At 36.2% G+C, this 25,342-nt stretch overlaps 2 long non-coding RNA genes across 2 annotated transcripts in view; one reads left to right on the top strand and one right to left on the bottom strand.

The window, feature by feature from the left end:
* LOC309632784 overlaps nt 1–25,342 on the bottom strand; it is an 807,477-nt gene that overhangs the window by 160,442 nt on the left and 621,693 nt on the right. The gene's annotated exons all lie outside the window — the stretch shown is intronic.
* LOC309632781 overlaps nt 7,337–25,342 on the top strand; it is a 119,204-nt gene continuing 101,198 nt past the window's right edge. The window contains exon 1 of the long non-coding RNA XR_014247069.1: nt 7,337–10,398. This is a non-coding gene — a long non-coding RNA (uncharacterized lncRNA). The remainder of the gene's footprint in view (nt 10,399–25,342) is intronic.

The following is a 25,342-nucleotide window of genomic DNA, read 5'->3' as shown; positions in this document are numbered from 1 at the left end:
GGTAGGTTTATTCCTAGATATTTTATCTTTTTGTTGCAATGGTAAATGGGCTTTATTCCTTAATTTCTTTTTCTGATTTTTCATTGTTAGTGTATAGGAATGCCAGAGATTTCTGTGCATTAATTTTGTATCCTGCAACCTTACCAAATTCATTGATTAGTTCTAGTAGTTTTCTGATGTCATCTTTAGGATTTTCTATATATAGTATCATGTCATCTGCAAATAGTGACAATTTTACTTCTTTTCCAATTTGGATTCCTTTTATTCCTTCTTCTTCTCTGATTGTCATAGCTAGGACTTCCAAAACTATGTTGAATAAGAGTGGTGAGAGTGGACATCCTTGTCTTGTTCCTGATCTTGTGGAAATGCTTTCAGTTTTTCACCATTGAGTATGATGTTTGCTGTGGGTTTGTCATATATGGCCTTTATTATATTGAGGTAGGTTCACTCTATGCCCATTTTCTGGAGAGTTTTTATCATAAATCAGTGTTGAATTTTGTCAAAAGCTTTTTCTACATCTATTGAGACGATCATATGGTTTTTATTACTTAATTTGTTAATACGGTGTATCACATTGATTGATTTGCATATATTGAAGAATCCTTGCATTCCTGGGATAAATCCCACTTTATGTATGATCCTTTTAATGTGTTGTTGATTCTGTTTGCTAGTATTTTGTTGAGGATTTTTGCATATAGATCAACGGTACAGGATAGAAAGCCCAGAGATAAACCCACGCACATACGGTCACCTAATTTATGACAAAGGAGGCAAGAACATACAATGGAGAAAAGACAGCCTCTTCAATAAGTGGTGCTGGGAAAACTGGACAGCTGCATGTAAAAGAATGAAATTAGAACACTCGCTAACACCATACACAAAAATAAGCTCCACATGGATTAAAGACCTAAATGTAAGACCTGACACTATAAAACGTTTAGAGGAAAACATAGGAAGAACACTCTTTGACATAAACCACAGCAAGATCATTTTTGACCCACCTCCTAGAGTAATGAAAATAAAAATAAATAAATGGGACCTAATTAAACTTAAAAGCTTTTGCACAGCAAAGGAAACCATAAACAAGACAAAAAGACAACCCTCAGAATGGGAGAAAATATTTGCAAATGATGCAACGGACAAAGGATTAATCTCCAAAATATACAAACAGCTCATGGAGCTCAATATTAAAAAAACAAACACCCCAATCCAAAAATGGGCAGAAGACCCAAATAGACATTTCACCAAAAAAAAAACATACAGATGGCCAAGAGACGCATGACAAGATGTTCAACATCACTAATTATTAGAAAAATGCAAACCAAAACTACAATGAGGTATCACCTCACACCGGTTAGAATGGGCATCATCAGAAAATCTACAAACAACAAATGCTGGAGAGGGTGTGGAGAAAAGGGAACCCTCTTGCACTGTTGGTGGGAATGTAAATTGATACAGCCACTATGGAGAACAGTATGGTTGTTCTTTAAAAAACTAAAAATAAAACTACCATATGACCCAGCAATCCCACTACTAGGCATATACCCTAAGAAAACCATAATTCAGAAGGACACATGTACCCCAGTGTTCATTGCAACATTATTTACAATAGCCAGGACATGGAAATAACCTAAATGTCGAACGATAGGTGAATGGATAAAGAAGATGTGGTACATATATACAATGGAATATTACTCAGCTATAAAAAGGAACAAAACTGGGTCATATGTAAAGATGGGATGGACCTAGAGTCTGTCATACCAGAGTGAAGTAAGCCAAAAAGAGAAAAACAAATATTGTATATTAATGCATATATGTGGAATCTAGAAAAATGGTACAGAGGAACCTATTTGTAGGGCAGATATAGAGACATAGACATAGAGAATGGACATGTGGACACAGGGGGAAAGGGAAGGGTGGGACGAATTGGGAGATTAGGTTTGACATAAATACACTACCATGTGTAAAATGGATAGCTAATGGGAACCTGCTGTGTAGCACAGGGAGCTCAGCTCAGTACTCTGTGACGACCTAGATGGGTGGGATGGGGGGGGGGGAGGGAGGTCCAAGAGGGAGGGGATATAGGTATACATATAGCTGATTCATTTCATTGTACAGCAGAAACTAACACAACATTGTAATGTGTCTTTTAAGGCCAATGTTTCCTTATTGATTTTTGCTGGATGAGCTATCTATTGGTGCAAGTGGGTGTTAAAGTCCCCTACTATTATTGTGTTAGTGTCAATTTCTCCTTTTATACCTGTTAGTATTTACTTTATGCATTTAGGTGTTCCTTTGTTGGGTGCATAGATATTTATAAGTGTTGTATCCTCTTGTTGCATTGATCCCCGTTTATCATTATGCAATGGCCTTCTTTGTTTCTTGTTACAGTCTTTGTTTTAGTCTATTTAGTCTGATAGAAGTACTGCTACCCCAGCTTTCTTTTTGTTTCCATTAATATGGAATATCTTTTCACTGCTTCATTTTCAGTCTGTGTGTGTCTTTAAAACTAAAGTGGGTCTCTCATAAGTAGCATATATGTGGATCTTGCCTTTTTTATCCATTCAGCCACAATGTCTTTTGATAGACACATTTAGTCCATTCACATTTAAAGTAATTTTTGTTAGGTATGTACTTATTGCCATTTTGTGAATTGTTTTCTGGTTTTTCTTATATTTCTTCTCGTTCCTTTCTTCTCTTGTTCTCTTGTGATTTGAAAACTTTCTTTAGTGGTACATTTGTATTCTTTTCTCTTCATTTTTTATGTATCCATCGTAGGTTTTTGGTTTGTCGTTACCCAAAGGTTCATATATAACAACCTATGTATATAGCAGTCTCTTTTAAGTGGATGGTCACTTATGTATGAGTTCTAAAAACAACTGCATTTTTATATCACCCACTCCATATTTTATGTTTTTGACATCATATTTTACATTTTTAAATTTTGTGTATCACTTAACTATCATTTTAGATATGCAGTAAATCATCCATATCTCTCTTTATCTGAGGTTTTGTCTTGTTCTTTCGTTTGGAAGGTATTCCTTTGTCTCTTCGTTTTGGCTGTCTGGTTTTTTTCTATGTACTAGGTATATCAGCTACGTCTCCTGTTCATGAAGAAATGGCCTTATGTAGAAGGTGTCCTGTGAGACCCAGTGTTGCAATTCCCCCTGATCACCAGAACCAGGTGCTCCAGGGGTAATCCCCTGTGGGAGCTATATATGGTCACCTAGTGTGGGCGGGCCATAATTGCTGTGGGCTCCTCCCACTTTTAATAATGCTGTACCATTATAATTTCTACTCTTGACCTGCAGCATTACATTCCACATGGCAGTCATAAACCAGATGCTGCTGCTCCCTGGCTTAAAGCCCTCCTTGATTTGACACTCGTAACTGTGGCATATGAGGCCACAAAAGATATCATCCCAGTCCCTTTTTCTAGTCCCTTCCTCACCCATCATGTGTCAGTTATGCCAAACCTTTTTCTGTTCCTTGTAATTGTCTAGCTCTTGCCAACCTCAGAATTTTTACCCAGGTTAATTCTTACATGAATTCTTTCTTCTGCTCATTATTGGGCTGAATTCTTATCTGTTCAAGTCTCAGAAGAATGTTCAGACAGCCCATGTATAAGGGGTTTTTCTTCCTATCCTACTGCTGTAGTCTCTGTCTCTAGACCCTCTTCATTTGAAATTTTATATTGTGGAAATCATAACAGCTATTCACTGAATATTTTTTACTTTCTTCCATCTGAGCATATTGTGGGGTTGCACTACTTTACTCTTTCAATTTAAGTATGTGTATGCGACTTGCTTTGCAAAATGAAACATAAGCAGGAGAGATGTGAGCCACACATGAACAGAAACTTTAAGACCACTGTGGGATTTGCCACACTCATTCCCCACTGCTGTGGAGATTGTAGGAAGCACATGATAAGATAAAGCCTCTGTCAGCCTGAGTCCCTGAGTGACAAAGGTGTGCAGACCCTTCCTATAGACTTGCGCAGAGAAAACTGCATGAGCAAGGGAAAAAGCTTTGCTGGTGTCAAGTCATTGAGATTTGGGGGTTGCTCATTAACATAGCATAATCTGACCCTTCCTGACCAATGCATACACTAACTTGCTTCATTTCTTCATTATCTTTATCCCATTAGACTATTAAATTTAGAAGAACAGGAACCATGTTTGTTTTATTTATCAATGAGTATTTAGAGATTAACTAAATACATAACACAATAGGCACTTTAAAAAATAATTTTTAGTAAATGAAAGAACAAATGAAAGTCCCCCGACCTTGATTGTAAATGTGACCTGAAAACATGTTATAAACATTTTGACGAAGTTATTATAGATAGTAATGCTAGCATATATTTGGACAATACTTAACAAAATCCCATAAAATATATTCACCCATTTACAAATCTATTATGCTTCAACATCTGGTATATGTGGTAAATGCCAAAAGTACATAAGAGTATAGATAAAGGCATGGTGGTCACCTGATGAATTGTTAAGGATGCAGTACAGTGTGTGGAAATAATTCAAAGTAAATCCTCTAATATATGTGCTATCACTGCTTCCCTGCTCCTCCATGCTGATTTTGTAATATAGGTGGACTTCTTAGGACTTCTGTCCTTGATTTAAAGGGAACAGGACACCTCCTCTCTAGAATGATGGTAACAGGAATGGCACTGAGAGGATGGTGGCAGAACAGGGAGTAAATGTTTTGGTTGGGTGTGAGAGATTCCATCAGATACCAAGAGATGAACAAATTCTTATAATTCCATAGTTAAAATTTTTATTATTATCAGTATAGTTCTTTTGGCAGCATTGTCTCAGTTGCTTCTCTAAATAAAAACATAATCAGATAACTGAGGCATGTAGACATGACTAGCTTCACTTTTCATTTGAGAAAATTGAGATTCATAAAGCCCACGGTATGATGAGTAAGTGGCACAGCTGAAGCTTAACCACAGACCTTTGCCTCTAATCACTGCAATCAATTTTTTGGTGAGCTTATATATATATAATATTTTATTGGATATTTTATCAATAGATAACAATAGTATTCCTGTTGTACAGATTAATAAATTGTGGCTTGACCAACCTCACAAGTTATGTAGTAGCAGAGCTGTTTACGTACTGTTCTCTACTGTCTTCCTGTTCCTTCCTTGGACAATGGTTCCTGTGGATTGCACAACCAGAGGCTATTTTGGCCAAATGATATCATGCTATCAGATTGTTTTCTTCAATTTTTTGCTTTTTGTTCAAGATATAATAATTAACATTTGCCTAAACTACTAAGACTCCACTATAAATATTAAAACCCCCAAAGTAGCACTGTGTTATAACGCAACAGCAATGCCAGGGTTCTTAGTGTAAAAGTCAGCAACATGAAGAAGGAGCTAACTCATACTGACAGATTCACTAGTTACTAGTAGCAAGTTCAACCCTAGTTGCTTGCTCCAGTAGCATTCTGTAGCATCTGTTCATCTCGGCTAGGAGGTAGAGCGTATATGACAGAAACCTTTTGACTTTCGAGTGGCAAATATGAAGACTGTTCTAGCTACTTAGAGGAAGACAGTTTTAGGAAGCTTGAAGGCTGTTAAACCTTGCTATATGGGCCCTATAGTCAGTGACTATTTCAGGCAACATAGCTATTTTGCTCATACTTTATTCTAGAATGTTCTGTCAAGAATTAAGCATATAGGTTCAAATTTTGATGGGAAGGCCCAGGAGCAAAGACAGCAATAGCAAAACAAGTTTTGGACCTTGACTGAATTGCAGTTGATAAAAGCACTTGGCCTTGGTCCCTAAAGTTTCCCTTTCTGCCCCTTACTCTCCCATTTCTTAATACCAAACCAGGTACTTCAACTCTTTTTTATATTAGGATGATCCTTTGTATCAGGGACACTTCCTCAGAAGTAAAGATTAGCTTTTGTCAATATTAATGATTACAAAGATCTTGGGAAGTGATTACACCTCAGTTTTCTCATTTGAAAAGAGAAGATGATAATAGTATCTATTTCACAAAAGGACGAGTAGAGTGATAAATGTAAATGTGTTTTGTAAAATGTAAAAGAGCCTAGATTTTATTAGTATAGCAATGTGTTAAATATAGAGATAATAATGACTACCTCTCAAGCTTACAGAAAATTTGAGAAAACTAATGGGATTATATTTATAACACTCTCAGGCTTCTTCACAAATAATTGGTATATAATGCAAAACATAATTAATGATTAGTGATTTATTTTATATTTGTACTCAGTTCAGGGAGGCAGTGTCTTTTACTGTTTGATTAAAAAATAATTATTAATTTGATAGACCACACACCCAGGCATACCAATAGCATTCCTAGGATGTCATATTATCTTTGAGATATTGGACTTAAAGAATATCTAGCTCTTGTCTAGTATTTCTCAAGGCTCTATGTGAATTTAATGAAGGTAGTCTCAGCTGGTTCAGCATGGTAGAATAGAATTTGAAGTTGATTATTAACCTTGGTCGAGTGACCAAATTAAACTGCTATTTTAAAAAAGGAACATACATCAACTGGAATAAAACTTAAAAGTACTAGACCAACTGTGTATAATATTGATCGATAGTGAGAGTTGTTAACACTAAGAAGAACTGGCAAAGGAAGCTCTGAAAACTTCCTCTTCGTAGATAGGAAAAGAAAAAAGTAGGTATGAGTTAAGTTTTCACATTTGATCTTCCATGGAAGAATCTGTTTTAAAGGTCTTCTGCAGTCTTCTGATTCCCTAACCATCAGTATTTAATAGCTACCCTCTGCAATGTACTGTACCAGACTTGGCTCCCTCAAAGATTTATAACATACTGTTTAGTGACCATTCCAAATCTGTGTACCAGACTGGTAGTCAGGGCATGCATATGTAAGAACAGCTAACAATACATGATAGATAGTAAGTGCTAATGAAAGATACGGCAAACAAATATACAAGAAGAGTTTGAAGAGGAAGAGATCCTTGAGGGGTGTGGTGTTCAAAAAGGGGTTATAAAAGTGGTAAGAGTTTATTAGTTATTCATATATTTTTTGGTATAATGTCTAGTCAACATTTTTTCTCATTTTTTCACTGGGTTTATTGTTTTATTATTGAGTTGTAATTTTTATGCATCACAGACACAAGGTGTTTATAAAATGTATTATTTGCAAATATTTTATCCCAGTCTGTGGCTAATTTTTTCATTTTCTTAATAGCACAAAAGCTTTAATTTTATCATGTCCAGTTTATTATTTTTTTCCTTTATATATCATCCTCTGCGTCTTGGATCTCAGAACTCTTTGTCTAACCCAAGGTCATGAGGATATCTTTCCTACACATTCTTTTAAAAATGTAAAATTTCAGCTTTTACATTTAGGTATAATATCCATTTTAAGTTAATTTTGTGTTTGGTATGAGGTAAGGGTCTAAATTCATCTTTTTATATGTGGATATACAGTTGTTACAGCACTATTTATTAAAAAGACTATTTTTCCCCCATTGAATTTGCCTTGGCACATTTGTTAAAGATCGACTAACCATAAATGTAAGAAATTACTTCTGGATTCCCAAATGTTTTCCTTTGATTTATTAAATCTTTTCTTTTGCCAGTGCCACACTATTTTGATTACTGTATGAGTATAGTAACTTTTGAAATTGGAAGTATAAGTCCTCCAACTTTGCTGTTGTTTTTCAAAATGGTTTTGGCTATTTTCAGTCCTTTGCATTTCAACATAAGGTCTAAATACAGATTGTCAATTTCTGAAAAGAAGCCTGATGGTGTTTCAATAGAAATTACTTTGAATCTATAGATCAATTTGAGGAGAATTGCCATCTTAACAATATTGAACATGAACATGGAATGTTTATTTATATCTCCTTTCATTTCTCTCAGCAATGTCTTGTAGTCTTTGGTATACATGTTGTTATTCCTATTCTAAATATGTTGGTGCTTCATTGCCGATACATAAACAGTCAGTTGATGTTTCTGTATTTATCTTGTCTCCTTTGATCTTGCTGAACTCTTGTACTCTAATGTGGTTTTTTTTCCCTTAGTATTTTCTACATACAAGGTCATATTGCTTACAAGTAAAGGGGATTTTCTTTTCTAATATGCATTTATTAAATTTATTTATATTGCCTTATTACATTGGCTAGGACCTCCAGTATAATGTTGAATAGAATGATGAAAGTGAATTTGTTTACAATTTTAGAAGAAAACATTCCATTTTTCACATTAAATATAATATTAACTATAGATTTTTAACAGATGCTTTAACAGTTTGAGGAAAATCCTTTATATTCCTAGTTTGTTTAGAGTTTTTATCTAGCATAGATATTGAATTTTTTCAAATATTTTTTGTATATCTATTGAAATGTTTTATATATTTTTGTCATTCTTTTAATGTAGTAAATTAATTATCAATAGAGATAAATTATTCAAAAGAACCAAGTGGAAATTTTGGAGATAAAAAATAAAACTGAAATTAAAAATTTACTAGGGGGCTCAACAGCAGATTTGAGATGGTAGAAGAAAAAAGCAAACCTGAAGAAAAACAAAATTGAACAGAAGGGAAAAAAATAAAGAAAAGAAAAAGAGCTTCAGAGACCTGTGAGAAACTGTGAATATATGCATAAAGGACTCCCAGGAGAGGATAAAGAGAAAATGGGGAAAAATTATTTAAAGAAAATATTAGCTTAAAACTTCCCAAATTTGAAGAAAACATCAACTTAGACTTCCAAGAAGGTCAACAAACTTGAGGTAGGATAGACACACTTAGAAATGTCATAGTCATACTGTTTAAAACCAAAGACAACAAAGAACATCTTGAAAACAACAAGAGAAAAACAACTCATACAGAACAATATGATTAACAGCTAACTTCTCACCAGAAATGAAGTTCAAAATGTAGTCAGTGCTGAAAGAAAGAAAAAGTAAACCAAGAATTCTATATTCAGCAAAACTATAAAGATGAAAGTGAAAATGTTTAGATAATATTATTTGGATATAGGAAATCCCAAAGAATCTATCAAAAACTTCTGAAACTAATGAGTTTAGCAAGGTCACAGGTTACAAGGTCAATGCACGAAAGTCAACTGTGACCCTACATATACCATCAATTACCATGTGGAATTTGAGACTTTAAAAAATGACCTTTATAATAATTTGCAAAAATAAAGAAGTTAGGTATAAGTCTAACAAAATACGTACAGGGTCTGTATGTGGAAAACTATAAGACACTAATAAAAGAAATTGAGGAAGATCTAAATCAATGGAAAACATACGGTGTACCTTGAGTCTTTTTAATAATTTATATCTCTATTGATATTCTCTATTTATTATATCACGGTTGTCATACTTTCCTTTAATTCTTTACATGTGGCTTCCTTTAGTATCTGGACCATATTTAGTCATAGCTCCTCTGACGTCTTTGTTTTCTTACTTCAACATCTGTACTCTCTCAGAGACAGTTTCTATTGACTGCTTTTTCCCCTGAGTATGGTCACATTCCCTATTTCTCTGCATGTCTTTACAGTTTTTTTGTCTGAAAGCTGGACATTTTAGGTAGTATTTTCTAGCAACTTTGTATCTGAGTCCTCCCAGGATTGTTTTTATTGCTGTGTGTTTGGTTTTTGTTTAGTGACTTGCCTGTACTAATGCTGTGGTCATGCTCTTCCCCTATAGTTTGTGATGGTGTGTGGCCACTGATGTCTGCTTGGATTAAAAAAACAAATCTTGTTTTAATTTTTTTTTTTTCCTATTTGAGTAAGTAAATTCTTTTATTTTCTACAATTTTAGTCATGGAAGGTAAATATACTTAATTTACTTTTCAACACATATCTTAATTTTGAAAATATCTCGATTTCTAATCATACTCAGGTAGGTATACTGCATTTCTAGGGAACTCATATAAATTTTTTTTTTTAGTTAATTTATCTATTTATTTAATTTTGGATGCACTGGGTCTTCGTTGCTACGCGCGGGCTTTTTTTTTTTTTCTAGCTGCAGCGAGCGGGGGCCACTCTTTGCCGTGGTACGCAGGCTTCTCATTGCGGTGGCTTCACCTGCTGTGGAGCACGGGCTCTAGGCGCGCAGGCTTCAGCAGTTGTGGCACACGGGCTCCAGAGCACAGGCTCAGTAGTTGTGGTGCATGGGCTTAGTTGCTCCACGGCATGTGGGATCTTCCCGGACCAGGGCTCGAACCTGCGTCCCCTGCATTGGCAGGCAGACGCCCAACCACTGCGCCACCGGGGAAGCCCCTCATATAAATTTTTTACATTTCGTTTTTTGGGTTTTTTTTTTAATTTAAAAAGTCTTTTTCTAAAAGGAATAAACAATCCTTGCTTCCCTAAGGTTTTTTTTTTTTTCACTTCTTTTTTTTTGCTTGGTTTGTTTGTTTGTGCTTTTTTTTTTTTAACATCTTTATTGGAGTATAACTGCTTTACAATGGTGTGTTAGTTTCTGCTTTATAACAAAGTGAATCAGTTATACATATACATATGTTCCCATATCTCTTCCCTCTTGTGTCTCCCTCCCTCCCACCCTCCCTATCCCACCCCTCTAGGTGGTCACAAAGCACCAAGCTGATCTCCCTGTGCTATGTGGCTGCTTCCCACTAGCTATCTATTTTACGTTTGGTAGTGTATATATGTCCATACCACTCTCTCACTTCATCCCAGCTTACCCTTCCCCCTCCCCATATCCTCAAGTCCATTCTCTAGTAGGTCTGCATCTTTATTCCCGTCTGCCCCTAGGTTCTTCATGACCATTTTTTTTCTATTTTTTCTTTTTTTTTTTTTTTTTTAGATTCCATATATATGTGTTAGCATACAGTATTTGCTTTTCTTTTTCTGACTTACTTCACTCTGTATGACAGACTCTAGGTCCATCCACCTCACTACAAATAACTCAGTTTCATTCCTTTTTATGGCTGAGTAATATTCCATTGTATATATGTGCCACATCTTCTTTATCCATTCATCTGTTGATGGACACTTAGGTAGCTTCCATGTCCTGGCTATTGTAAATAGAGCTGCAATGAACATTTTGGTACATGACTCTTTTTGAATCATGGTTTTCTAAGGGTATATGCCCAGTAGTGGGATTGCTGGGTTGTATGGTAGTTCTAGTTTTAGTTTTTTAAGGAACATCCATACTGTTCTCCACAGTGGCTGGATCAATTTACATTCCCACCAACAGTGCAGGAGGGTTCCCTTTTCTCCACACCCTCTCCAGCATTTATTGTTTGTAGATTTTTTGATGATAGCCATTCTGACTGGTGTGAGATGATATCTCATTGTAGTTTTGATTTGCATTTCTCTAATGATTAATGATGTTGAGCATTCTTTCATGTGTCTGTTGGCAATCTGTATATCTTCTTTGGAGAAATGTCTATTTAGGTCTTCTGCCGATTTTTGGATTGGGTTGTTTGTTCTTTTAATATTGAGCTGCATGAGCTGCTTGTAAGTTTTGGAGATTAATCCTTTGTCAGTTGCTTCATTTGCAAATATTTTCTCCCATTCTGAGGGTTGTCTTTTCATCTTGTCTGTGGTTTCCTTTGCTGTGCAAAAGCTTTTAAGTTTCATTAGGTCCCATTTGTTTATCTTTGTTTTTATTTCCATTTCTCTAGGAGGTGGGTCAAAAAGGATCTTGCTGTGATTTATGTCATAGAGTGTTCTTCCTATGTTTTCCTCTAAGAGTTTTATAGTGTCTGGCCTTACATTTAGGTCTTTAATCCATTTTGAGTTTATTTTTGTGTATGGTGTTAGGGAGTGTTCTAATTTCATTCTTTTACATGTACCTGTCCAGTTTTCCCAGCACCACTTATTGAAGTGGCTGTCTTTTCTCCGTTTTATATTCTTGCCTCCTTTATCAAAGATAAGGTGACCATATGTGCGTGGGTTTATCTCTGGGCTTTCTATCCTGTTCCATTGATCTATATTTCTGTTTTTGTGACAGTACCATACTGTCTTGATTACTGTAGCTTTGTAGTATAGTCTGAAGTCAGGGAGCCTGATTCTTCCAGCTCCATTTTTCTTTCTCAAGATTGCTTTGGCTATTCGGAGTCTTTTGTGTTTCCATACAAATTGTGAAATTTTTTGTTCTAGTTCTGTGAAAAATGCCAGTGGTAGTTTGATAGGGATTGCATTGAATCTGTAGATTGCTTTGGGCAGTATAGTCATTTTCACAATGTTGATTCTTCCAATCCAAGAACATGGTATATCTCTCCATCTGTTTGTATCATCTTTAATTTCTTTCATCAGGGTCTTATAGTTTTCTGCATACAGGTCTTTTGTCTCCTTAGGTAGGTTTATTCCTAGATATTTTATTCTTTTTGTTGCAATGGTAAATGGGAGTGTTTTCTTAATTTCCCTTTCTGATCTTTCATTGTTAGTGTATAGGAATGCAAGAGATTTCTGTTTATTAATTTTGTATCCTGCAACTTTACTAAATTCATTGATGAGCTCTAGTAGTTTTCTGGTGGAATCTTCAGGATTTTCTATGTATAGTATCATGTCATCTGCAAACAGTGACAGTTTTACTTCTTCTTTTCCAATTTGGATTCCTTTTATTTCTTTTTCTTCTCTGATTGCCGTGGCTAGGACTTCCAAAACTATGTTGAATAATAGTGGTGATAGTGGGCAACCTTGCCTTGTTCCTGATTTTAGAGGAAATGCTTTCAGTTTTTCACCACTGAGAATGATGTTGGCTGTGGGTTTCTCATATATGGCCTTTATTATGTTGAGGTAGTTTCCCCCATGCCCACTTTCTGGAGAGTTTTTATCATAAATCGGTGTTGAATTTTGTCAAAAGCTTTTTCCACATCTATTGATATGATCATATGGTTTTTATTCTTCAGTTTGTTAATATGGTGTATCACATTGTTGATTTGTGTATATTGAAGAATCCTTGCATCCCTGGGATAAATCCCACTTGATCATGGTGAATGATCCTTTTAATATGTTCCTGGATTCTGTTTGCTAGTATTTTGTTGACGATTTTTGCATCCATGTTCATCAGTGATATTGACCTGTAATTTTCTTTTTTTGTGATATCTTTGTCTGGTTTTGGTATTAGGGTGATGGTGGCCTCGTAGAATGAGTTTGTGAGTATTCCTCCCTCTGCAACTTTTTGGAGGAGTTTGAGGATGACAGGTGTTAGCTCTTCTCTAAATGTTTGATGAAATTCACCTGTGAAGCCACCTGGTCCTGGACTTTTGTTTTTTGGAAGATTTTTAATCACAGTTTCAATTTCATTACTTGTGATTGGTCTGTTCATATTTTCTATTTCTTCCTGGTTCAGTCTTGGAAGGTTGTACGTCTCTAAGAATTTGTCCATTTCTTCCAGGTTGTCCATTTTATTGGCATAGAGTTGCTTGTAGTGTCTCTTATGATCCTTTGTATTTCTGCAGTGTCAGTTGTAATTTCCCCTTTTTCATTTCTAATTTTATTGATTTGAGTCCTCTCCCTTTTTTTCTTGATGAGTCTGGCTAAAGGTTTATCAATTTTGTTTATCTTCTCAAAGAACCAGCTTTTAGTTTTATTGATCTTTGTTATTTCTTTTTCATTTCTATTTCATTTATTTCTGTGCTGATATTTATGAATTCTTTCCTTCTGCAAATTTTGGATTTTGTTTGTTCTTCTTTCTCTGGTTGCTTTAGGTGTAAGGTTAGGTTGTTTATTTGAGATTTTTCTTTTTTCTTGAGGTAGGATTGTATTGCTATAAACTTCCCTATTAGAACTGCTTTTGCTGCATCCCATAGGTTTTGGGTCGTCATGTTTTTGTTGTCATATGTTTCTAGGTACTTTTTATTTCCTCTTTGATTTCTTCAGTGATCTCTTTGTTATTTAGTAGCATATTGTTTAGCCTCCATGTGTTTGTGGGGTTTTTTTACAGTTTTTTTCCTGTAATTGATTTCTAATCTCATAGTGTTGTGGTCAGAAAAGATGCTTGATATGATTTCAATTTTCTTAAATTTACTGAAGCTTGATTTGTGACCCAAGATGTGATCTATCCTGGAGAATGTTTCATGTGCTCTTGAGAAGAAAGTGTATTCTGCCGCTTTATGTAGTTTCCTTTCTTGTCTCTTGTGACAGTTTTTATTTTAAAGTTTATTTTGTCTCATATGAGTATTGCTACTCCAGCTTTCTTTTGATTTCCATTCACATGTAATATCTTTTTCCCTCCCCTCACTTTCAGTCTGCATGTGTCTCTAGGTCTGAAGTGGCTCTCTTGTAGACAACATATATACAGGTCTTGTTTTTGTATCCATTCATCCAGTCTGTCTCTTTTGGTTGGAGCATTTGATCCATTTACATTTAAGGTAATTATCAACATGTATGTTCCTATAACCATTTTCTTAATTGTTTCGGGTTTGTTTTTGTAGGTCTTTTTCTTCTCTTGTGGTTCCTGCCTAGAGTTCCTTTAGCATTTTTTGCAAAGCTGGTCTGGTGGTGCCAAATTCTCTTAGCTTTTGCTTGACTGTAAAGCTTTTGATTTCTCCATCAAATCTGAATGAGATCCTTGCTGGGTAGAATAATCTTGGTTGTAGGTTTTTCCCTTTCATCACTTTAAGTATATCCTGCCCCTCCCTTCTGGCCTGTAGAGTTTCTGCTGAAAGATCAGCTGATAACATTATGGGGATTCCCTTTTATGTTATGTGCTGCTTTTCCCTTGCTGCTTTTAATATTTTTCAGTTTAATTTTTGATAGTTTGATTAATATGTGCCTCGGCATATTTCCCCTGGGTTTATCCTGTATGGGGCTCTCTGTGCTTCCTGGACTTGATTGACTATTTCCCATGTTAGGGAGGTTTTCGACTATAATCACTTCAAATATTTTCAGACCCTTTCTCTTTCTCTTCTTCTTCTGGGACCCCTATAATTCGAATGTTGGTGCATTTAATGTTGTCCAGAGGTCTCTGAGACTGTCCTCAATTCTTTTCATCCTTTTTTCTTTACTCTGCTCCCTGGCAGTTATTTCCACCATTTTATCTTCCAGCTCACGTATCCATTCTTCTGCCTCAGTTATTCTGCTATTGATTCTTTCTAGTGCATTTTTAATTTCAGTTATTGTGTTGTTCATCACTGTTTATTTGTTCTTTATTATTTTTTTGGATGTGGACCATTTTTAAAGTCTTTATTGAATTTGTGACAATACTGTTTCTGTTTTATGTTTTGGTTTTTTGGCCACAAGACATGTGGGATCTTAGCTCCCTGACCAGGGGTCAAACCCGGACCCCCTGCATTGGAAGGTGAAGTCTTATCCACTGGACCACCAGGGAAGTCCCTCTTCTTTTGTTCTTCTAGGTTTTTGTTAAAGGTTTCTTGTATTTTCTCCATTCTATTTCTGAGATTTTGGATCATCTTTACTATCGTTACTCTGAATTATTTTTCAGATAGATTGCCTAATTCCTCTTCATTTATTTGGTCCTGTGGGTTTTTACCTTGCTACTTCAACTGCAATATATTAGGTGGGCCAAAAAGCACCTTTGGTTTTTTAAATAAAAATAGAGACACATTTTTCGTCTTCACCAAGAACTTTACTGAACAACGTATTCACCCTTTTGTTCCACTGTCTTCTACCATTTTTCAGGCAACTTCATAATTCCATCTTCCCAAAACTTTTTATCTTTTTGAGCAAAGAACTGTTCCAAGTGCCTTTTACATTCTTCCAGGGAATTGAAATTTCTTCCATTAAGAGAATTTTGTAAAGACCAAAATAAATGGAAATCCGAAAGTGCAATGTCTGGTGAATATGGCAGACGAATCAGAACTTCTCATCCAAGCTGTAACAGCTTTTGCCTGGTCATTGCATTATCCTGATGGAAGATTATGCTAATTATGGGCACTTTTTGTCGAGTGCCACTTTCATTTGGTCTAACTGAGAGGACAACTTGTTGGAATTAATCATTCAGTTTTCTGGAAGGAGCTCATAACAGAGGACTCCCTTCCAATCCCACAATATACACAACATTACCTTCTTTGGATGAAGACAGGCCTTTGGTGTGGTTGGTGGTGGTTCATTTCTCTTGCCCCAGGATCTCTTCCATTCCACATTGTTGTACAATATCCACTTTTCTTTGCCCATCACAATTTGTTTTAAAAACGGGACATTTTCATTATGTTTTAGTAGAGAATCTCATGCAAAAATATGGTCAAGAGGGTTTTTTTCCCTTAACTTATGTGGAACCCAAACATCAAAGCAATTCACATAACCAAGCTGGTGGTGGAAATGATATTCAATGCCTGGTTGGATATTTTGAGTATGCCAGCTATCTCCCGTGTGGTATAAAGTTGATTGTTCTCAATTATTGTTTCGATTTGATCGCTATCAACTTCAACTGGTCTTCCCAACCATGGAGCATCATCCAGCAAGAAATCTCCAGCACAAAACTTTGCAAACCACTTTTGACACGTTCAATCAGTCACAGCACCTTCTCCATACTCTGCACAAATCTTTTTTGTGCATTTCAGTTGAGTTTTTACCTTTCTTGAAATAATAAAGCATAATATGCTGAAAATGTTACTTTTTTTCATATTCAATATTAAAATAGCTACACAAAAATTCACCAATTTTGATAAGTCTTTTTTTAAATGCACGCTGATATGACGGCTGTCGCATACAATCTAACAAAATTGTTTCAAATGAAGTTAACGACAACTAAGTGCTACTAGAGCCATCTTATGGGAAAAAAACTGAAAGAACTTTTGGCCCACCCAATATTTCTCTGTCTTCTCATTTTGTCTAACTTACTGTATTTGAGGTCTCCTTTCCGCAGGCTGCAGGTTCATAGTTCCTCTTGCTTCTGGCATCTGCCCCCAGCGGGTGAAGTTGGTCCAGTGGCTTGTGTAGGCTTCCTGGTGGGAGGGACTGGTGCCTGTGTTCTGGTAGGTGGAGCTGGATCTTTTCCCTCCGATGGGCAGGGCCACATCAAGTGGTGTGTTTTGGGGTGTCTGTGGGCTTAGTACGACTTCAGGCAGCCTGTCTGCTGATGGGTGAGTTTGAAACATCTCCCTTGTCTGAAACACCTCCCTTGTCTTAAAGGAGAATGCATTATGATAAGAAAATAGATAAGCAAATGACTGATTGCAATATAGTAAGAAAGTTCTTGAAGTCTTCATTTTCCCTTTGAAGGTCACTGCTGGGGTAGCAGGGGAGAGAGGCAATAGTTTAAGTAGGGTCCATGTGATTCTGAATTAAAACTGTAAAGTGGTATGTGGATTAGACTTCCATTGCTGCAGTACTTAGACTCTTTGAGTAACTCTTCAGAAGTCAGAATAAAGACAAAACTGAGCTGGAGCATGGTGAATATGTATTCCTGACTATTGAGATTTGTTCTGTACTTGTGCTAGAAAAAAGACATGTCTAAGCCACAGTAATGATCATACTATTTAGTATTCATCTGTATAAGGATAATTGATTTACTAAAATCTGATTAGATTAATGCTATTATTATGATTTGGAAAATATTTTCATTTTTTTAAAAAAAAGCCCAAAGTCAGTGCCATAGACAGAGACTGAGGGTATATATTCCATCGGTACCACTGGGGCTTGGTCCACTCATAGTGTAGAGGACTATGAAAGAACATTATCTTATTTAGTGTGAGGAGTATTTCTCTGAGTTACTAGTTAATGCAGTAAACTTTGTTTTCATTAATGAGAACACTGGAATTTCTTTTACTATAGAAAGTTCCTTTTCTTTTTCCATGAAGTTTATGTTTTTCATTAGGAAATTAAATATTAATTATACAAAGACAGGGAAACAGAACAGTGAAAAGGATAAATATCTATTTTTTTATCATCCAAAATAATCACTGTTAATAATTATATGTATTCTTGCATTTCTTTTCTATACATATTTATGTATTTTTTGCTTTATAGGTTTGACATTGTCCAGATTGTAGTACCCAAAAATATATTTTTTACTATTGTTTTAACATATATAATAGCAAATACAAAATAGGCATATCATGCCTTTCATATCTCCTGTTACTAAATCACTTAGCAGAAGGGGAAGGGGAGGGGAAAAAACAACTACAATGAATTCTATACTTGTGATGTATATCTTTAATTCATTTAATTAACATAAAACCATGTAAGGAAAATGTTCTCTTGACTTTAAAGAAATGAAATCTTAGAGAAGGACTTGCCTGAGTTTGTAGAATAACTTTATAAAGGTGTATTTGAGATTTGAACCCAAGACTATAGAACTCCTAAAAATGTTCTTAGACTTCTCTACAGAAGCAAGAGAGAGAGATAAAAAATGAAGGAACCATCATGGGAGCTGTAGAATGACTGGCAGAAGGGTGAGGGGATAATGAGGTAATAGGTTCATTTCCAAAGAGCAAAAGTTTCTTCAATTTAACCTTCCTGATCTAAAATTTGAGAAAATGCAATTGAACAAAGGGAGAAATGGCAGGAAGAAGAAATAGGTTGAATTCTATTTCCATTAAATTTTTAATTTTTAAATATTTTTTAGCTAAGCAATCCTATGGCTACTTGAGTTACATTTTTACACTATATTTGGAACCTTGTTGTTTTAACAAGTGCTGTCCATTTGCCATATTATTTAAAAGAAAAACTTCTTACATTTCTAATTAGTCTTTGTTTCTAAACTATCTGTCATCTTACGGGCCTATGAAGAGTTATGTCTCCTATCTGTGAAGGATAGGCTGACTCTGCTTAGGTAAAGTCATCAGAGGTGGTTTAAAGATTGGGTTTTATTTTTGGGTGGTCTGGATGCTAGTTTGTGAATCTGAGTTGGTAATGAGCCATTTTTCTCAAAACATCGTTGAAAGATCAACCAGTTCACTTATGTTTATCTTAAGCTTTTCAGAGAAAAATGAGGTGAAGACCAATGCATCTCTTCTAGGGAAATCCTCACCTTCAATTTCTGTATACAGAATAGCCTTGAATAATCCAACCTCAAATCAAAATTACCGCATATGAATATCCAAAAACCCAATGAAAACTCTTGTTTTTCCCCCACAATCATCTGCCTAACATTTTTTGCTTTTTTTATCCCAACAATGCCATATCTGCAAGGAAAACTGTGATAATCCCCATGAAAGAAACCAAAGAAGATATTTATCTCTTTCTTCTCTTACTTCCATCTATACAACCACTTACAAAATTCCATCAATGTTTTTTTCAACTTCATTCTGTTTTATTCTTTGCTCTTCATTACCTGGAGTCATACCCAGATCATTATTCCCTTTAAAATTCTTTTGTTTGTTTTATTATGGCAACTGCCTCCTAACTGGCTTTCCAGGCTTCAAATTTCCCTCTGTTTTCATCATACACAATGATGCCCAGGTAGTCTCCTTTGGTCACCACTTCGATCATATTGTCCATCTGCTGAATGTTCTGTGATGCTTCTAGTATCACCAACCTGTAAGGTCCCAGATGTAGAGTCTTGTCTCATTTAATGCCTGTGACACTGTCTGGTACCTAGCAGAACATGAAGATTTATTTAGTGAATAAAGAGTGAATGTTCACTAAATTAATGGAGGTAGGGGGTGGGGAACTAGTATAAATATATGGATTTTTTCTGTTGTCTCAAAATTTCAGGTCAAACCCCAAAGCAAACAAAAATATCTCCACATGCTAAAGAGAACACCCAGCTGCAACTGGTTACCATACCTCTAGGACAATGTATCTCAGCTGGGGTGATTTTGCCCCCAAAGACTATTTGGCAATGTTTAGAGACATATTTGATTGTCATACCTCAAGGGGAAGGGAAGCTTCTGGCATCCAGTGAGGGGGGAGCAGGGGCACTGTTAAATATCCTACACTGTACAGCTCTGCCTCCTCAAACAAAAAAAAAAGATCTTATCCAGAGTGTTAATAATGCTATGGATGAGAAACCACCTCTAGGATTTAAGAAGATCATTTAAATTCTTCTCTCACTCACTGTTCAACCTATATAGTCAAAACAGAGAAAATGAAGAAAAAATTTGTAAGAGTCGGGAGTAAAAGCTTTAGGGGTGAAGTATTTTTGTTTTTCTCTTCTCCTTTACCTTCAAATCAAGTGAAGGAGGCTCCAAGAAAATCTCTTACGGTTTTTGGAGGAGGTTGCAAGCTGGGAAAATGGCATCTCACACCCGAGCTGGGTGTTTGCCGAGCTACAGAGACTAATCTACTTGCTTTATCTAAGACAGGAGTAGAGTGAGGAAGGCAGTTCTTAGAAGTGCTTGACATGCATTCTGAGAGTTTGTGAGTGTACGTGACTAAAGAGACTGGTTCTTGGCTCCTGCCTGGAGAATTCTCAAGTTGGGAGAGTGAGTGGAGTGGTCTGTGACAGCAGGCCATGGGAGGAGGGCAGTGAGAAGCAGATGGAATCTCCAGGTTTTGGTTTGACAAGAAGACATGAGTTTTATACCTTAAAAGGTATCTGGACTCAAGATAGTTTGATGGAACTGTGCCCGTGAGGACAGCCTGCTTGGGCAAGGAATCTCCAGCAGTCTGAAGCTCTAGAGTATCTGCTGGAAGCAGGAGATGAACAGTGGGGTGTTGCAAGAGGTCAGGTGGTTATTGTTTTGCTTGCTTGAGGAAATTGGATGGTAGGAAGGTCACTGCAGGGCCTATGAAAGAGCTGGGAATATGTTCTGCAAGAAAGCAGGTGTTTGGGCATCTGCCACATTGAGGGAACAAATGGTCAGATTACAACAGCACTTTATGCTTGTTTCCCACCCCCATACCCCTTCCTGAGTCCTAATATAGTGCAGGAGGAAGAGGACCAAATAGCATCCCAGAGGAAAAGGAGGGGCAAATAAAAGAAGTAGGAAAGAAGAAGTCCAAGAACAAGGAAGTGTAAAAGCCTGTCTTCCCATAGAGGTTTCTAAGCCTGGGTGATGTGAGGAGAGACTGAACTGGGTATGAAATTGCAGATTTGGTTTAGACTAGACTAGGCTATGTAATATCTGAAAGTGAATTCTCAGTTGCCAAAGTGTGATTTTTTTTTTCTCTTAAATGAAAGTGACCAGAAAGCTGAAGGAATCACTCAAGGTGTGGTCTAGGACCAGAAAAGAGATCTACTCCAGCATGTTTGAAGGAACTAGTTGGGGGAAAAAGTGTTCCTGGCTTGTTTTCCATAGAGTTCAGCCTGATTAAAAATCAGTTATGTTAGCCTTTATTGCACACTTTATATGGGTCAGTATCATGTTTGTTAAATGTTTACATGTGCTAAAGCATTTAACAATTCCAATAGTTCCCCAAGATAAGAAGATTTTAAAATGAAGAGGAAAAGTTCTGTAAAGGTTAAATAATGTATCATGATGAAATAAGGGTAAATCCTTTCTAGGTTCTTCTGTTTTGAATGTTTTCTCTAATAGTTAATAATTTAAGAACTAAAATTTTTATTTCTGGGAGTTTTAAACAACCAAGAATGGAATTTTAGCCATATTAATAAAAATTCCATCTTATATAGAAATTAACAGGATAATTTAAGCCTAAGGATAATCAGGTTTGTTCTGCTTTGACTCATAGCCACATGTTCTGTCATGAGCTCCCAAGATTATGCACTATTCTGACAGGTTAAGAAGTTCTTACCTTACATATTGATATTGCTATCAGCTAAAGCATCCTATCCTTTAGTACTAGAGCTGTCTCCATTCTGAATTATTAAATATGCTTACAATTGAGTGAGAAATGAGTTCGTCTGAGTTGCATTGAAAGCATCGTGGAAGGGTGGAAGAGCTCATTTAGGTGATGATCTGGTAAGTTAGCATACACTAGCTGGCGCCCCTTCTCCACTCTCACTTATATGTGTGTTCATATATGTGTGGCCAGAGAGGTGCTAAAATGCAGCAAGTCAATAATTAATTTTTATTAGATCTTGCTGTTTGTTTTCAGTTTTGATCTTAAAACTCCCAGAGAGTTCTGATTCCAGGGGTGAAATGAAACCATTTTGCTACCTTATTTGTCTTTTACAAATCATACTAAAAGGATCATTAAATAAGCATGTACACATCCAAGGATGTAGTAAGATAGAAGTCAACACTCATTATGACAGAATCTGAAGTCTAAACTGGGCTTCTTTGAAAGCATTAACAAGGATACCATTATTTATAACTGTTCATCTCCTTGGGAAAAATGAATACCTATAAAGTATGCAAACTTCTGTTTGCATTCTTAAATGGAGCTTCATCAGGCCTCAGTACTGTTTCTCTTGTGGATTTTATCTTTGCTCTGCACTGAGCATCTTGAGTATTAGACTTCCTGAAATTGCAAGACTGACTCCATTTTGAGTGTAAGATTTACCACCCTGCTGATGAGGAAAAAATTCTTTTCATGCCCATTGCCTTCCTCCCTCCATGAATTTTCTCTCATCCATTTACTACTTCATTTACTCATGTACTTATTCATTTGTTTATTCCCTCACATCCATTCTGGAATTCAATCATTCATTCAATAAACCTTTATTGAATGTGTTTAATGAATATGTGACTATAAAGGGAGAAACTCGCACAGGACTATTCAGTTCATTTTACAAAACTATCACTAAGGATTAATGCCTCTTGGTGTCAAGTTTGACATTCCTCTGACTTCTTTACTTACAATTCTCTTTTTGATCCCTTACTCCTAGATTAGTGAAAAGCAACACCATCTCGCGAGCTGTTCACACTGACTCGGGCATCACCTCGATCTCTCCACTTCTAGTCAATTACCAAATTTCAATGATTCTGCAAATTAGTATCTTGAGAATCCAAATCCTTGTCTCTCACCTCATTGCTCCTGCCTTGGTCCAGACCACCCTCTCCTATTATATGGGTTCTTGTAAGAGCTTATTAACTGAACTTCTTGACACTAGTCTTGCCTACTCCTCATCTACTTTCCAAAGAGTGATATTTAGAAAGTAAAAATTTGGTAATGTTAATTCCCACTGAACAATGTTTCAGTGGCTTTGTACTGTCCTGATTATAAAGCCCTAAATCCACAGCAAACAAGTAAGTCCCTTCACAACATGGCTCTGCTTTCCCTACAACATCGTAACTCAACACTTGCATCATACGTTGTGCTAATTGGCATAGAGAGAGACTTCTTGTAAAGCAAAAAGACCACTCCTTCATTCTGTTACTCCTTCTGTCTTGAACATTCATTCCCTTTGTTTCTTCATAACACCCCTCCCTTCTTTTTGTTTTTGCCTGATTAGTTCTCAATCATCTTTAAGTTTTCGACTTAGTTTTATTACTTTCCGCTTGAACTGAGTTGGGTCTCTGGTTACCTGCTCCCTGTAGCTCTGTACTTCCTGTGACTTACCATTTACCACACTCCACACTCTGGACTCTCAGCTCTGGGAGACAGAGGCTGTGTCTACACTTTTTTCCACTGAATTCCCAGAGTTTGACACATAGTAGGTGCTAAATAATACTTGTTAATGAATTTCTCTGAACCTAGTACTTTTTTATATTTCAAGCCTAGTTTAAAGAATTTTAGATATTGATAGATAAATGTATACACAGAACTTCCTCAACTTAAGATGGGATTATGTTCAATAAACCCATCCTAAGTTGAAAATATGCACCTAACCTACTGAACGTCAGAGCTTAGCCTAGCCTATCTTAAACATGCTCAAAACACTTATAGTAGCCAATAGTTGGACAAAATTGTCTAATACAAAATGTGATTTATAATAGTGTTGAATATTTCATGTGATTTATTGAATACTCTACTGAAAATGAAAAACAGAATGGTTGTATGGGTGCAGAATAGTCGCAAGTGTATCAGTTGTTGACATCCATGATCAAGTGGCTGATTGGGAGCCGCCCAGAGGGTATCACCGCATATCACTAGCCTGGGAAAAGATCAAAATTCATAATTTAAGGTATGATTTCTACTGAATGCATATCAAATTTGTACCATCGTAAAGTCAAAAAACCCTAAGTTGAACCACTGTAAGTTGGGGAATGTCTATACACACCTATACACCTTTTCCTTTCCCTTGGTTATTGCATTTTATGTACCCTACTCAGGGAAGAGTGCTATACAAGCCTAAGGACTGGATTGGAGAATAATTCTTTACTTCATCAGGCTGTTAATCCCACATGCCTGTGGTGATAAACCCCAGAAAATCTGGATAATCCTATATAGTGTTCAGAGAGAGCTGGAAACAGCTATAAATAACATATCATACTGTCAAATACCATTATCATTTAGACAACTTTGCAGTTCCTTCCAAGTTCTATGAGGTTATTCTTGCCTCATAACGTCTTTCCAAGCCTTTTCCCACTTATTTCCTGTTATTCCCTTCACTTTCTATGTTCCTCCTTGGTCTACCAACCGTCTCCCATTTGTCCCTTTTCCTTCTTCCTTTTTATTAATTTTTGACACTTTTCCCTTCTACCTCAATTTTGCATCTAGGAATTCTGTCATTGCCTCTGACATTGCTCTTCCTTCCTTTTCTCTCCTGCATTTTTTTTCCCCCCTTTGGTGATACTTCTGTGTCTTTCTTCTTTCTCTTCTTTTACATTCTCTTTCGTCTTCTACCCTCTGCTCCTAGTCGGGTAATGTGAGTACCTGACGTGTGTGTGTGTGTGTGTGTGTGTGTGTGTGTGTGTGTGTGTGTGTAGGGGGAGTTGCCTGATGACCACAGTAAACCCCAGTGTTCTCCAATGCAGCCCCATTATTCTAGATTAGTATCCATATGACTCACAGGCAGGGAAAGTAGTTGAAATTCCATAGATAAGCAAATAATTCTTGGCAGTTTCAAAATGAAAGCAACTGCACTGCCAAAAGGCTCTGTTTACCACACAAAACAAATGTTGTTACTATTTCAATTCCAAAAAAGCATCTTAAAAGCATCCTTTCACAAGAACATTGTTCTAGCCTTTATGTCTAATTAGATGTAAAGAAAATCTTTTGTTATTTTTGTTACACAATTTAGGCTTGGCTAATAACCAGCAATAAATAATGGTTTACCCCTGCTGGGTTCTGTAGCAACACCCTTCTGAATAAAATAAGTGCACATGTGCAGTACAAATCCTGTGAAAGGCCTTTCTTTTCTACGCTTATTTTTCTTTCATCCTCATCCCGATTCCTTTCACCTAAGAATAATCCTCTTTTATTTTTTCTTAAGGAGCTGTGCAGCATGATTTCCATAAATATTTTGGGGAAAATAGCCTAGTTTTTTTCCTTCATTTCCCCATTTTGTATGTTTTCAACTAGAACATAGCCAGAGTCTATTGGCTTCTTTAGTTGTAACTAAGCTATTCTATTGAGACAGGATGGGATAGGGTGATTAAAAAGACATCAGAATAAAGAGGTGATTGGCCCATGCTGTACTGGCAAGGTAAACTACACTAGGGCGGTTTTTTTCCCTCCATATACACAATCTTTCTTTTT

Source organism: Balaenoptera borealis (genome assembly GCF_965194805.1).
Source record: "Balaenoptera borealis genome assembly, chromosome: 8".
Taxonomy (NCBI): domain Eukaryota; kingdom Metazoa; phylum Chordata; class Mammalia; order Artiodactyla; family Balaenopteridae; genus Balaenoptera; species Balaenoptera borealis.
The sequence above is the reverse complement of the archived record's forward strand: the minus strand, read 5'-3'. Positions and strand labels throughout refer to the sequence as shown.